This window comes from Manacus candei, unplaced genomic scaffold (genome assembly GCF_025592945.1).
Source record: "Manacus candei isolate 608988 ecotype Guabito, Panama unplaced genomic scaffold, ASM2559294v1 h1tg000034l, whole genome shotgun sequence".
NCBI classification, from domain to species: domain Eukaryota; kingdom Metazoa; phylum Chordata; class Aves; order Passeriformes; family Pipridae; genus Manacus; species Manacus candei.
In genome coordinates this window covers 12943009-12955393 of record NW_026138082.1, presented here as the reverse complement: position 1 = coordinate 12955393, position 12385 = coordinate 12943009, and the positions used below count along the sequence as shown (strand labels likewise).

At 39.7% G+C, this 12385-nt stretch overlaps 1 protein-coding gene across 4 annotated transcripts in view; it reads right to left on the bottom strand.

Annotated features, from left to right (window-relative positions):
- FYN (FYN proto-oncogene, Src family tyrosine kinase) overlaps window positions 1–12385 on the bottom strand; it is a 143208-nt gene that overhangs the window by 78365 nt on the left and 52458 nt on the right. For all 4 annotated transcript variants that reach the window (XM_051792203.1, XM_051792200.1, XM_051792201.1 and 1 more), the window contains exon 2: window positions 3990–4060. The gene's annotated coding sequence lies outside the window, so the exon portion shown is untranslated. The remainder of the gene's footprint in view (window positions 1–3989; window positions 4061–12385) is intronic.

Genomic DNA, 12385 nt, shown 5'->3' with positions numbered 1-12385 from the left:
ATCTTTCTAAAGGCAAAAAAATTTAAGATGTGTAAAGATGCTGAAAATCTGTTTTTATATAATTTCTTAAAATCAAAGCAGTCATTATTTGCTTTTTTTTTGTTTGCTTAAAATAGAGAAGAAAAACCTGACTGTTCTTAATGGGAAAAAACACCAAAACAAAATAGCAGATGAGTGTCTTAGCAGCTGAAATCTGAATTTTCCATGATATATCTGAGCAACTAGAAATAGCTGAAGTCATTGTTTAAGATGTGCAGTTGCTTCTAATCTGCAGAGAAGCGTGCACATAGAAGCATAGCATCTCAGATTTCAGCTGAAACATCAAAAAGCCCTGGACTTGTGGGGAGGTATCCCTGCCTAAATTCAGAGGGCAAAGAGCCGTGCATTTCCAGGCCCCGAGATATACATTGAGCTTCAAGGCCTGTGTTTGAAACATTCACAGCTCTCCCAGGAAGAGGAAACTATAAGAAATGGATGAGTGCACAGTGCCACACCTGGCACAGGAAGATGGTCAAGTTTTCTGTACAGCAGTCCCTCTATTCACTTCACAGCTTTATCCTCCTCTGATCTTGATGGCTGTAACCAACTACAGGGTCTAGATAGACAGGGACAGAACACCAAATTGTACAGCATAAGTCACACTTAGAAATATAAAAAGCTGCTACAATAGGCAAGAGTTTCAAGGGGAGCGCAGACTGGCAAAGAACAGTCTGACTAGGGAGAAAAAATAAAACACAGATCACCCCAAGGTTTTCTGTCCTACATCAGTCATGCTTCTTGTTACTCCTTGCAGTTGCATAAGTATTTGATGTGGAAGGTGGCCATTCTGTGACTGCCTGCCGTGTGCTATGGTCAGTGCAAGACTTACAGTGCCATGTGAATATCTGCTCTGAAATCTACAATGCTGCTTTAGAGAAATCTCATCAAATGAGGGGTCTTCTCACACTGTCATCAGCTTAGCTGAGGGAGTTTTAAATTCAGCCAAGATTCCCCTCCCAGCATTCAAGCATACTTCTCTAATCAGTTCCTAAATCCATTATGAATTTTTGATCTAGAGGCTGCATGACCTTTTCTAGGACTTTGATACAAGACAAATAAATAACTGCTTAGCCTCTGAGCTCAGCTGCTATGTCAAGATAAATTCAAAATGTTCTCTTGATGTCCAGTACTTCTTGGATTCAGTGGGTTAGGGACAAAGACTGGGCAAAATTGTTTCCTTGTTTCATATTTTTTTGCAATTATTTTTAAACTCCCTGGGAATCTGGAATGCCACAGGCAACCATACAGTGGCATCAGAGATCCTTATAGATGAGAAAGTCAAGTTCTCATGATTATTCTACCTCAAAATAAAAGATTGAAAACAGTTTGAAGTGGGAAGAGTGAAAAGAACATCTGTGAAAAGAAACAAATTTTGCAGAGACTGTTTATGTACTATAATGGCTGTAGGAAAACAAATTCTAGAGCAAAATCCTGAAGCATGGAGTGGTACAAACCCAGCTCCAGACTGGCTTGAAGAAATTCCAGGATGTTTACAATCCAGCAGTGAGAAGGGCCTCTTTTCATTGATTTATATCTCTAAGCAAGTCAGGAAAGCAGGTAGTTTTCAGGAGCATCAGTTTGTCAGCTAACCTTCTTCCAAGTTTCATGATTCAACCAAGTCAAGCAGCTCTGCTCTTCAAGTCTGAACTTCATCTATAGGTTGAGAAACAACATCCAAGCAGAACCTTTGTGAACTAGATTGTGTTTTTTTTCCCCACTAGCAAGTTTACTGCATCTGTGTGGAACCACATCTCCTCGGAGCCACAAGAAGGAACTTTCCTGATTTTGAGGCCTTCCTCAAGACTTCTCTCTCAGAGGCAGAGAAGATTCAAAGTTTGCACTGCTCAACAGTGAACAACAACAAGCAGCAACAAGGAAACACTTTTTTCACTCTGAAGACAGGGAAGTTTCCCAGGGGGGGCTGTAGAGTTTCCAGCCAGCTGAATTTTGAAAATCAAGGCCCTGAGCAACCTGACCTAATAGGACTGGTTTCAAGTGGTGGTTTGACAAGATGACAGTTTGTTCCCATTTCTTGGCAGTTTGTTCCAACTAGAATTGTTCTATGATTCTAAGAAACATGCTTCTTCTGTCTCTTTCCTATTGCTGTTCTCGGCTACGCTCTTTCATTAAGGTCAGCCATGGAGACTAAGCTGGTCTTAGCTGACGCTTTGAAGGGTAATTAGAACACAACCATCTGACTGCGGTCTGCTGATAAACTTTTTTCCTTGGTGTTACATGGCATCACTATTTCTGAATTATGGCTCTCCTTCACCTGTGAGCACCATAGCTTTGTCACACCCCACACAAAGATCAGTTGATCTGTAAGGACACTGGACAACTTTTAGGATGAAACTATCATTACTACCACCAAAAAGAAAACTAGAAATAGATCCTATCCTCTTCTGTAGTAATCAAAGTCACCACAAAATCTCGTGGGCTAATGAACTCATGCTCTGGCCTGGGGCTCATCTTTGGCCCTACAACTAAATTATAGTTAAATAATTTTTCTTTGTATTTCTCAGTATATGGATATAGGTGCAAACTTACAACATGAACAATTGTCAGAAAAGCTGACCTGAAGAGAGAAAACTGTTTAAAAGAATGAGCTGCAGTAGGGTTTAGCCAGGTACAATTGTTCAGGACTTTTCATCTGCTTGGCCAGCTTCTTTGTAAAATTCTGATCTTGACTATCTTATCTTTTCTTACCTTATCTTATCCCTAAGAGCACAAATTTTACAGAAGGACACTTAAACATCTGCTAGCTAATCCAGATCTTTCTGTATGACGTAACATTTGGGGTTTTTTAAATGGCAGAAAGGAACAAGTGTTCTCACAGAGCAAGTCTTTGATTTTTAGCTTTCTACCCTGCAGGCAATCCAGTTTTGAAGTCTTCTGCCAGTGGAGAATAAGCCAGTTTTCGTCTGCAATCTGCACATTCTGCCTGAAGAAAAGACACCAGTCCAATACTGTGCTTGGTCAAAGGAAAGGAGGGACAGAGTCTTCTGCTGGCATGTTTTTTTCCCAAGGGTAATGGTGATTGATTGGTACTAGCCAGAACTGTATATATTCATGGTTTCCTAGAGGGAAAAGCAAGATGAGCCTACAAACTGCTCCAGATCTGCTGCCTTTTTTTTGCAGCTTGAAAGAATTTTCTCTGAATTACTTCCCTCTAGCTGGGGCATGTCACTAATTACCTCCTGTTCTTCTCTGTCTCCTTCTATGAGAGCAGTGCAGCTCAGCAGCACAGACATGTCACCCATGATGTGCCATATTTCCACAGCAATGTAGGACTGGAAGCCTGTTGGAAGCTGATGCCTCTGGAAGTGTTGCATACGATACAGCCAGACAAGCAGCAAAGCTTGTCACAGGGTATGTAAAGGAGGAATAGAAAAGTGGTATAGTATACAGGAGTATTAACTATCTTTAGCATTAACTATCTCTCAGACATAAGCAAACCATCTGAGTTCCATGTGGCAAGTATGCCAGTCAGACATCCTGGGAACGGATGGAAAGATTTTAGAGTGATCAGACACCACTTTGGGAAGTATGTACTCTCTCTGCATTACTTTTGCTCTTGATCTTCTGTAAAACTAGCATGGTTTTTTTTGTACCCTGTGTTTTTAAATTAGACCTTTTTATTCCTTCTACTCTAGGTTTTAGTTCAACCACTCTTCAACAGAATGGAACAGCTACAAACACAAGAGCAGATGCCACTGGAGCAAATGAAAACACATTCCTCGCCCTGAGGCCCAGCATGCTGTTCTCTGTCAATGCTTCTCATACTGCTAGTCTCCACACCAGGGGAAGACAAACACATATCAACTATATAATCAACTATATCTCTGTATTTCCTGACAGCTAAAAAAAAAATTAAAACTGAAAAAGCTAAAACATAAAACTTTCTGAAGTTCTCATTGAAAACCAAAATTGATCAAGACAGCACCACTTACCAAAATTTCCCCCCCAAAGAGAGTAAGTTTACATTCACCACATTTCCTCAAAAATGGCTTGAAAACATACCCTGTAAAACAAGAGAGAAAGGAGAAGAAATAATTAGTGACTGGAACACCACAATTATGTTACGCTTTTTTCTCACTCTGCTAACATCTATCACCAACTTCCACTATTTTTCCTGTTTTAGGGAAGGAGGTAATTGGATTTGAACCTTCACAACTAATTATTTTCTACTGGTATTATGCAAAATATTAAAATAATTGCAGGACTCCCTCAGACTGCTCAGACACATCACTGTCACTGACATGATGGCTATTCAGACTTCAGGGAGACAAGGTCAACGACATGAAACGCGCAACAGCACACAGCAAGTGTGCCAATTATTTTAGATTCAACCCTAAAAAAAATGGTCAGCCCCATATCTCTTAGTGATTTTAACAAACTGGTTTTGAAATTTGATTCACGTAGGTTCTTGACAGCCTCCTCGTTTGAAAACTACACAAGAAAAAAAAAGGGGCTGTGCCACACTACATTTTTATACTATATTAATTACTCGGCATTCTCTGGAAGAACAAAGAGGGAGAAGAAGGAAGTCAAAACAATATCCAGTTTGACACACACTAGGGCCTATTTGAAGAAGATAGAAAGTAAAAGTGACAAATGCCACCATTTCGCCAACCCCAAGTAAATTTCAAATGACAGCTATGCCTTATTTTTCCTTGAGGTAAAATCTTTGAAAGAACAACTGGGGAAGCACAGACTAACAATGATGTTAAAACATTTAGTTTGTAAACTCCTAGAAGACGGAGGAGTAAGGATTCTGCTGGTGTCCACATTTGGGAATGGTAACTGTGTAGCAAATGGAGGATATACTTTTCAGTGCCCAGGTGTCCACACCAGTGAAGCCAGACTGAATTTGAACTGCTTTAAAGTCCCATTCTCCCCCAAGTACATGGCCGAACTTTCCACAAGGGAAGTATCTGTGAAATTACTGCTAGATGAGTAACTTTACAGCTATACACAGATGACTTGGAGCCCTGCATTACTGATCATGAAAACCTGTTTCAGCTGAAGAAACAGCAAATCTTTGTGCCATCACCTCTCCTGAAGGATGCTGTAAGTGTAAACAGGAAAGGAAAGGGGAATGGCTTCTTAGGTCAAACTGCTTCTACTGGTCATCTTTAAATGAGGAGGAGTTATGAAAATAGAATTTCCATTCAGCAATAAACAAATGAATATTTCTCTAAAACACGGCAACTGGATCACATTGCTCTAAATCCTGATTAGCAAGCAGACATCTGATATCATAAAGTTGAGACTCCATTCGGGTGGAGGGTTCAGGTTCAAGGGAAAAAAAAAGAATCATTACAAATCAGAGGAGGCTGTTGAGAGAGGTTTTAGGAACACACTTTTTATCAGTAAAGTACAAACCAAAGCGTCTCCTTCTCTGCTTGCTTTCTTTGTTTAGTGGTTGGGAAAAAACCTGAGCATTTCAAGGAATAAAGAGAAAAAATGAACACTCCTCCTCCCCCATCACTTCTTGTATATCTTGGCAGAATTTTTGAAAACACTGAAAAAAATTGGGTCTTAACTGCTTTGCTCAAACTGAGGGAAGGTGGTTATTATTCTAGTGCCATCCACTTCCCTCCCTAGCTTCCAGGCATTTGGCCTGGAAAGAAAAAATCAAGTTAAGAAACTCTACTTCTGCCTCCAAACTAATTGGATAACATCTGCATGCAGAAAAGTTAGAGGCTTAAGAAATGAGCCAGGTCCAAAACAATCCAACAGCATCTCGACTCCAGATTAGCTCATTATTTTCTTCTACACCAGGAGACTGATTAAATAATTTCCTCAGAGAAGTGACAAATAAGGCAAACTCTGTACTCCATGCTGCTGGTCCCATGAATACTTGAGACAGGGGCTGGCACCACTGCCAAAAGGGGCTGAACCCCTGACCAGCACTGGTGTGGAACTTCTGGATGCAGCCCCAGTAGTACTTCCTCTTTCCCTCGCCCCTGCACAAATGCCTGTGCAGCGACCAGGATTGAAATCAACTGGGGGAATTCTTCAGTCTAGTTTGCAAATAAGTAAAAAAAAAAAAAAACAACCCCCCCAAAAAACCAACAACAACAACAAAAACATAAATAAAAAAAAAGAAAAGAAAAAAGAAGCCTATGCTGGTTCTAGGGTAAAAGGATGGAAAGGATGGAAATGATGACAGGCTGTGGTGTTTGTTTCAACCTACAGTAGAATTCCACTATTACAGTACAGGATTGCAGGCAGCTACTTTAATACATGCCAAAGGAGTCTAGTCCAAGCCCTCCATTGAGACCATGTATGACAAAAACTAGCAAGGAGTGTCTAGTTAAATCTGAGGCAGAGACAAAATTTGCCATGCCTCTAGCCTTGAAAGATCTTCAGAATTTTGGGGGTAGAAAGCTTGAAAGTTTTCAGAGGATGTCTTTGGCTTTGGTACAACACATGCCGTGTCTCTTTGGCTACAATGGAGATGATAGGTTTGAAAGTGGAGCGGGGAGAAGGGAAGAGAAACTCTTTGCTACATAATTAAGGGCAAGGGTTGGACATGGCTTGCAGAGTAAACCAAAAATTATTCACTCTTTCTTTGTATTCAGCTGGGGGCCTGTACAGAACTCAGTTTTAGTCTTAATGATTTTCATTCTACCTAAGCATGTAGGAGGAATATTTTTTTTTCTTTTTTTCTTTTTTTTTTTTTTTTGAAGGCTCTGGATCATGTTACATATCTCCAAATTTGGACCAGCACTTTTCAGAAGAGCTTCGGAAAAGTACAGCTTTGGAAAGTACAGCATAGGAGATGAAAAATAAATTAATATAGGTTTCAAAGCACACCAATATAGGTTTCTTTTACAATTAGTATAATAAATAGAAGAGGTGACAAAAGGTTTGTCTGATCAGAATTACTAAAAAATGAAAGCTTGTCTTCCCAAGTTTCTGTGCTTGTGAAAATGAAAATCTGGAAGCAGCCATGTGACTATTCAGTGAAAGGTGCCCTTCTTATGGATGTCTATTTTCACAAATAGTTGTTCTAACACAGACATTTACCATAAACTATTTTGATTCGCTTTGGTTATGAAGAGCTGGTTATAAGTGTGCAAAGGTATACCTTAATATCCAACAGGTTGCTGGCACCAACTGAATGGCTTATAGTATATGTTTGGATTTATTTCTAACCGCAGCCAGGGGAAGGAAGAGAAGTTGCAGGTGAAGGAAAATGCTAAAAAAGAAAATCTTTTCTGAAAAAAACCTCCCATTCTGCTTGCGAAATAAAATCAAATAAAAAATGAAGCTGTTTTAAAGTAGAAGCAATTGAATAGTAGTAGATTTAAGCAACATCAGCCTCCTATAAGAAGCTGGAATTGCTACCCATTCCAGTCCAAAACATTTATAACAGAGTCATGCCAAACTGTGACCCACACATCACTGCCAATTCAGAAGCAGTGTCCAAACGAAAGCTGTCCAAGCATCTCCTCCTAAATGGTAAGATACAGAAAATCCTTAGCACACCAACACACATGGAAAGTTGAGTTGAATCTCAGAGAGACTTGATTTGAAGCGTTAAAGAAAAACAAAACACTCGGGAGGTAATCAGAGTTATCTGCTAGGAACAGCCTTTTCCTGTAGGCAGCAGGATCTTCAACAAATTGTCATCTTTCACCAAAAACACATATTCCCCTCCCAGTGTTACATATATACCAGCAGTGTATTTATGTAGCCTTGTATAAAAATTACTTTCTTTTTATGAAGAAAGAAGTATTTTGTGAAACAGAATGTGGCGAGTAGCATAACTACATATCATTTGCGTGTTCAGTTTCGTGACATTGTTTCATGAGACAACCTCTGCTTTGCCTCATCAACTTTCAGATATGTTTATGTCAGTTCATACTGGGATCAGAATTAAGTTTATTACTACTGGCTAAAGAGAAATCACTGACAATAGACACAGTAACTCATTTTTGCTCAATTCTGCACTCCCAAAACCGTTTGCATGCACCTACTTCAAGGATCTTTGGATCAAGTGTACTGTGAAAATTTCTAGTGTGAATCCACAAAACTCCTGAGTTTAATTGAAGCAAAAAATTGTTCAGTGACAATTCACCCACCCTTTAAAACAGATATTAACATGTATGAAAGCATAAAAACAGCCACACAGAGTATTCTGGTCTGGTACATGTTGCAGTTCAAACGAGATTCATCCTGCTGGAGGAAGTGGTTGGTTGAAGTCATAAGTGGCCTTACATACTTTTCAAATGCTAGTAGATGCAATTTAGTTTATGACACTCAAACACAGAAAAATATCTACATAAACATCTGTCAATTTTATATTAGCAACATGCTTCTGTTGTTGTTTTTTCAAACTTCAAGAAGAAGCAGGCATTCCTGGTGCTTGGGCTACTATTTTCCTTGGCAAAAACTGGGAAGATCAAGCTTTTAATGCTGGAGAACAGTTTACAAATGAACATGTCTGGATCAGCATGTGTAACTTGTAAATAAGCTGGATCCACTTTGTAAAGTGTTGGTTGGTCTGCAGAGCAATAGCCTGTCTAATGCCATGCTTATGTTACAATACATCATACTACATAGATTTTGGGCCATGAATTGGTCTAGAAAGTACTTTTCAGTATTAGGTTACCATGGCCCTATAACAGAGTCTTGAGTTACCCTTTTTAGACAGGTTGAGGACTCTGTTACCCAGGACACTGCTGACACCAGTGTTCGAACAAATGTATGGAGGTGTATGTGTTCAGTTTTTAATAGGGTGCATGTTTTCCACCTATTCCCACCACCAAAGATTTGTAATCTTACTAAAACCAAAACCAAACAATCCCCCCTGAACCAACCAAAACAAAAAAAAGCCTTCTGAAAGCAACACTGAACAGAAGAAGAAAAACAATCTCCTGCATGCTGATTTTATATGGCCAGTTTATAAAGGAACTGCACATCTTAACTTACATAAAGTAATCTTTTACAGTGCAATGCCAGATTACATATAAAGACCCCTTATTCCGTGAACATCTGAAAGCTTTCTAACAATAAAACATTTAAGGTTTAAGGGAAGCTTATAGGCTTGCTCTTAGACAGAGACAAAAGCCTCCCTGTTGGCCTGAAACTACCCCTTTCTAAGTGATGGTCCCAGATAGCTGGCACACGATATGAAAAAGCCTGGTCATCAACAGGCTTGGGGAGAGAGCTGCGGGAGAGAGCTGAGGACAGAAAGAGGGAGCTTCCATCAAAATCAACTCTTGCAACAAGTCCAGTCATAACCCTGGAAAACAGCAAAGTAAAAAAGAAAGCAAACAGCAACACTATTAGAAGACTCATACTAAGACTAAACACTACTATTGTCCTCCCATGCAACAGTGCCAAAACTTGGAAAGAGGACAGTGGCTATGGGACAGGCACCCTGAATTATTTTTTCATGTGATAGTCACTGGATTTCTGAAAGAGTTACTTGAAAGCTTCATGCACATGCATGGTGTAAATAAGGATAACTAAGGTCCCTCTCTAAAAAGGAGACCAAAAGTAGATTAGTAGTTTCAAAACAAGAATATTTGTCTGTACCATGAAACTCGTTGCTGTCCAAAAACACACCTTTCAACCTGCTGCCCTTTCTGTTTGGAGAAGAAGGAACTCAGATGCAAAGTCACTTTTGCAGTGGCAACAAATCTTAAGAAACAGGAAACTTGGGAGAAAAACACCAGGAAAATACAGAGGTTTTCCCTGAATTTTTTCTGCTTTTATAAAATGGAGCTATGAAGAGAAAGAAACCTACAAACTCTGTTAAAGATCATAAGCTGAACTGTGACAGTGTTTTTTCTGTGACACTTCAATTTCCTCGCACATTGGCTACATTGACTTATCTTTAACTGATATGCTGCTCTTAGCTGGTCCACACGTCCTGTGGCTGTTGAAGAGGGTTGCTTGCTGTCCTTCACCCTAGGATGCTTCCCTCCTACAGGCAGTGTAAGTCCCTTGATATTGACAGCTCGGTATTGGTGATATTAGTACCTTTTCTCCCTCTCAACTTTCAAGCTGGATAAACTAAATAAAATCTTCATTCACAGCTCCTTTATCAGGTTTCAACTTGCTTTGTAACACAGTAGAGAGCTGAAAGCATAAAGAAGCTAGGATCTGAAAACATGGCACCATCTAACCAAGCACTCCTACATGGAAAGAGCCAATAGAGGTAGAATGTGTGGATGTGTATAGAGAGGTAGCAGGGGCAAATGCAATGAATCAGAAGATGCCAACAGCATTAAGAAACCCTTGGTGGGACAGCTGGTGGTTATAGTGAGCAAGTGGAACACAACACGGTGAGGGCACTGGTGACAGAAAGGCAATCGTGATGGCACTCACGGCCCATTCCTAAATCCTGTCTTCTTGTTCTGAGAAGAACCCACAATCTGTCGCATCCCAGGCCATTCACACTGCAGGGAAGTGTGTAGCTCTGTGTGAACTGAAAGCCAGAGCGTGTTCTGCACACTTCAGTCTCCCTGCTGGAACTGCCTGCCCCTGTGTCAGGTGGCTGTCGGCAATCACGAGGGCTGAGCAATCCATAGGGAAAGCTATTAGCAAGCTCAATACTGAGTATGCACTCAGACTGAAAATGTTACTCACATGTGACGAACATGTGATTGTACCAATGTACTTTAGTTCTCAAAATAGTAGGAAAATTACTTCATTAATTGCAGGAAGAGTGCTTGCATTCCTCTTTGCAAAAAAATGAGAAGTACTATGCCCCAAACAATTTTTTAAAAAATAAAATGAATGGAGCCCATAGTCCTAAAAATAGATTGAACTCTCCAACCCTCTGAGCTGGCTCCTAGAGATGCTGCTGGGCACCCCTGGGGTTGAGAGAGAGCACAAGCAGATAGTGAGGCAGGGAGGTGGTGGCTAGAGCCAGCACTGTGTCCTTCTCCTGCACCCACAGCCTGCATATCCTTACCTGCCCCATACCCCAGTGGCATCAGTGAAACACTTTTACGGCTAGAAATAAGCATTCACATTATTCTGAAAGTTAAAAAAGACAGCAAAGGGAAAAAAAGCATGCATAATGAAAAGTTTCAGAAGCTTCTATTTTACTAATTGATTTTGCAGTGTCTATCAAAGAAGAAAACATTTTTTTCTGAAGATACATGATTGGCCTGGAAGTAGAACCTTTAGCAGAAGCTGGTTAAACAGCGTATTTACAAACCTTCTGGAGAGGCAGTAAAGGCCATTTAGAAGTGCAATTAAATTACAAGGCAAATGTAGGGTTTTTATATACAAAAATTTGTTTTTGTAAACAATTGTTACTATAAACAATTTTCCCTTTCCCTCTCAAGTGAGAATCTTACTTATGCAATAAATATTTTTGCACTTCGATCAATGTGCAAGATTTTAATTAAGGACATTATATCCATGACATACAATGAAAATGAACACACCCATATGGAGTATATATAGAATATAGATGCTAATATGGCAATAATATAGTACTCATAATGTAAGCCATTACCATTGTGCAAGAAGTCATAAAAAATACACACATAGGAAGAAATAGTCTCAAGTCCTGGCAAATTTACCTCCAGGCCTCTAAGGTTTAAAGAACCAGCAGATATCCTCTTTGGACAAATTGGGGGTAAAGAGGGAACTATGTATTACTAAGGACTTCTTGTAGTTCAGTCAATACAGAGATTTAGCTAATTTTGAGTGTCTCAAATAATATTTATATCTTGTACATGTAATACATAAATGGATTGATTGTTCCATAGTGTGTACACTTGGTTTTCCTAACTACCATAATTTCAAATTGTCAGAGTGAAAAGAAAGCATGGCACAGTCTGCAACTGCACCCCACAAGTTGGGGGACTGTAGGGACAGGCAAGGCGTGTCTTTGCAGAAGATACTCCACCTACATGTGGTCACATTTCCTGATTTGAAATATTAAAATGTTGAAAAGAGGATGAAATAGTGCAAGAGTGAACTATCCATAAACCTATTTCTGTATCAAAGAAAGCCTATGAAGCGAAAAGTAAACACTGTAAGAAAAGGATATAGCAACAGGATTAGAACACAAACAATGAGAATGCTGCACTGTAAACTAATTATTAACTACAACAAGCTGAAAATAAACTGTTTCCTTTTTGCCATGTTCACTTTAATCTTCTGAGAGGCAGGAAGGGGGAAGACAGGAGGAGGCAGCAGTTTCAGACTTGTGGAGTTTATCAAATCCCAGATCGGATGATTAGAGCAAAGCTAAAATGAAAACATCCTCTCTCCCCACCTCCCTCCCTCTCCAGAAAGGAAGTACAGCCTTTAGGACCAATCTGCACTATTTGTTTGCTGCTCTTTAAAGGATTACTCTGGAGAGCAT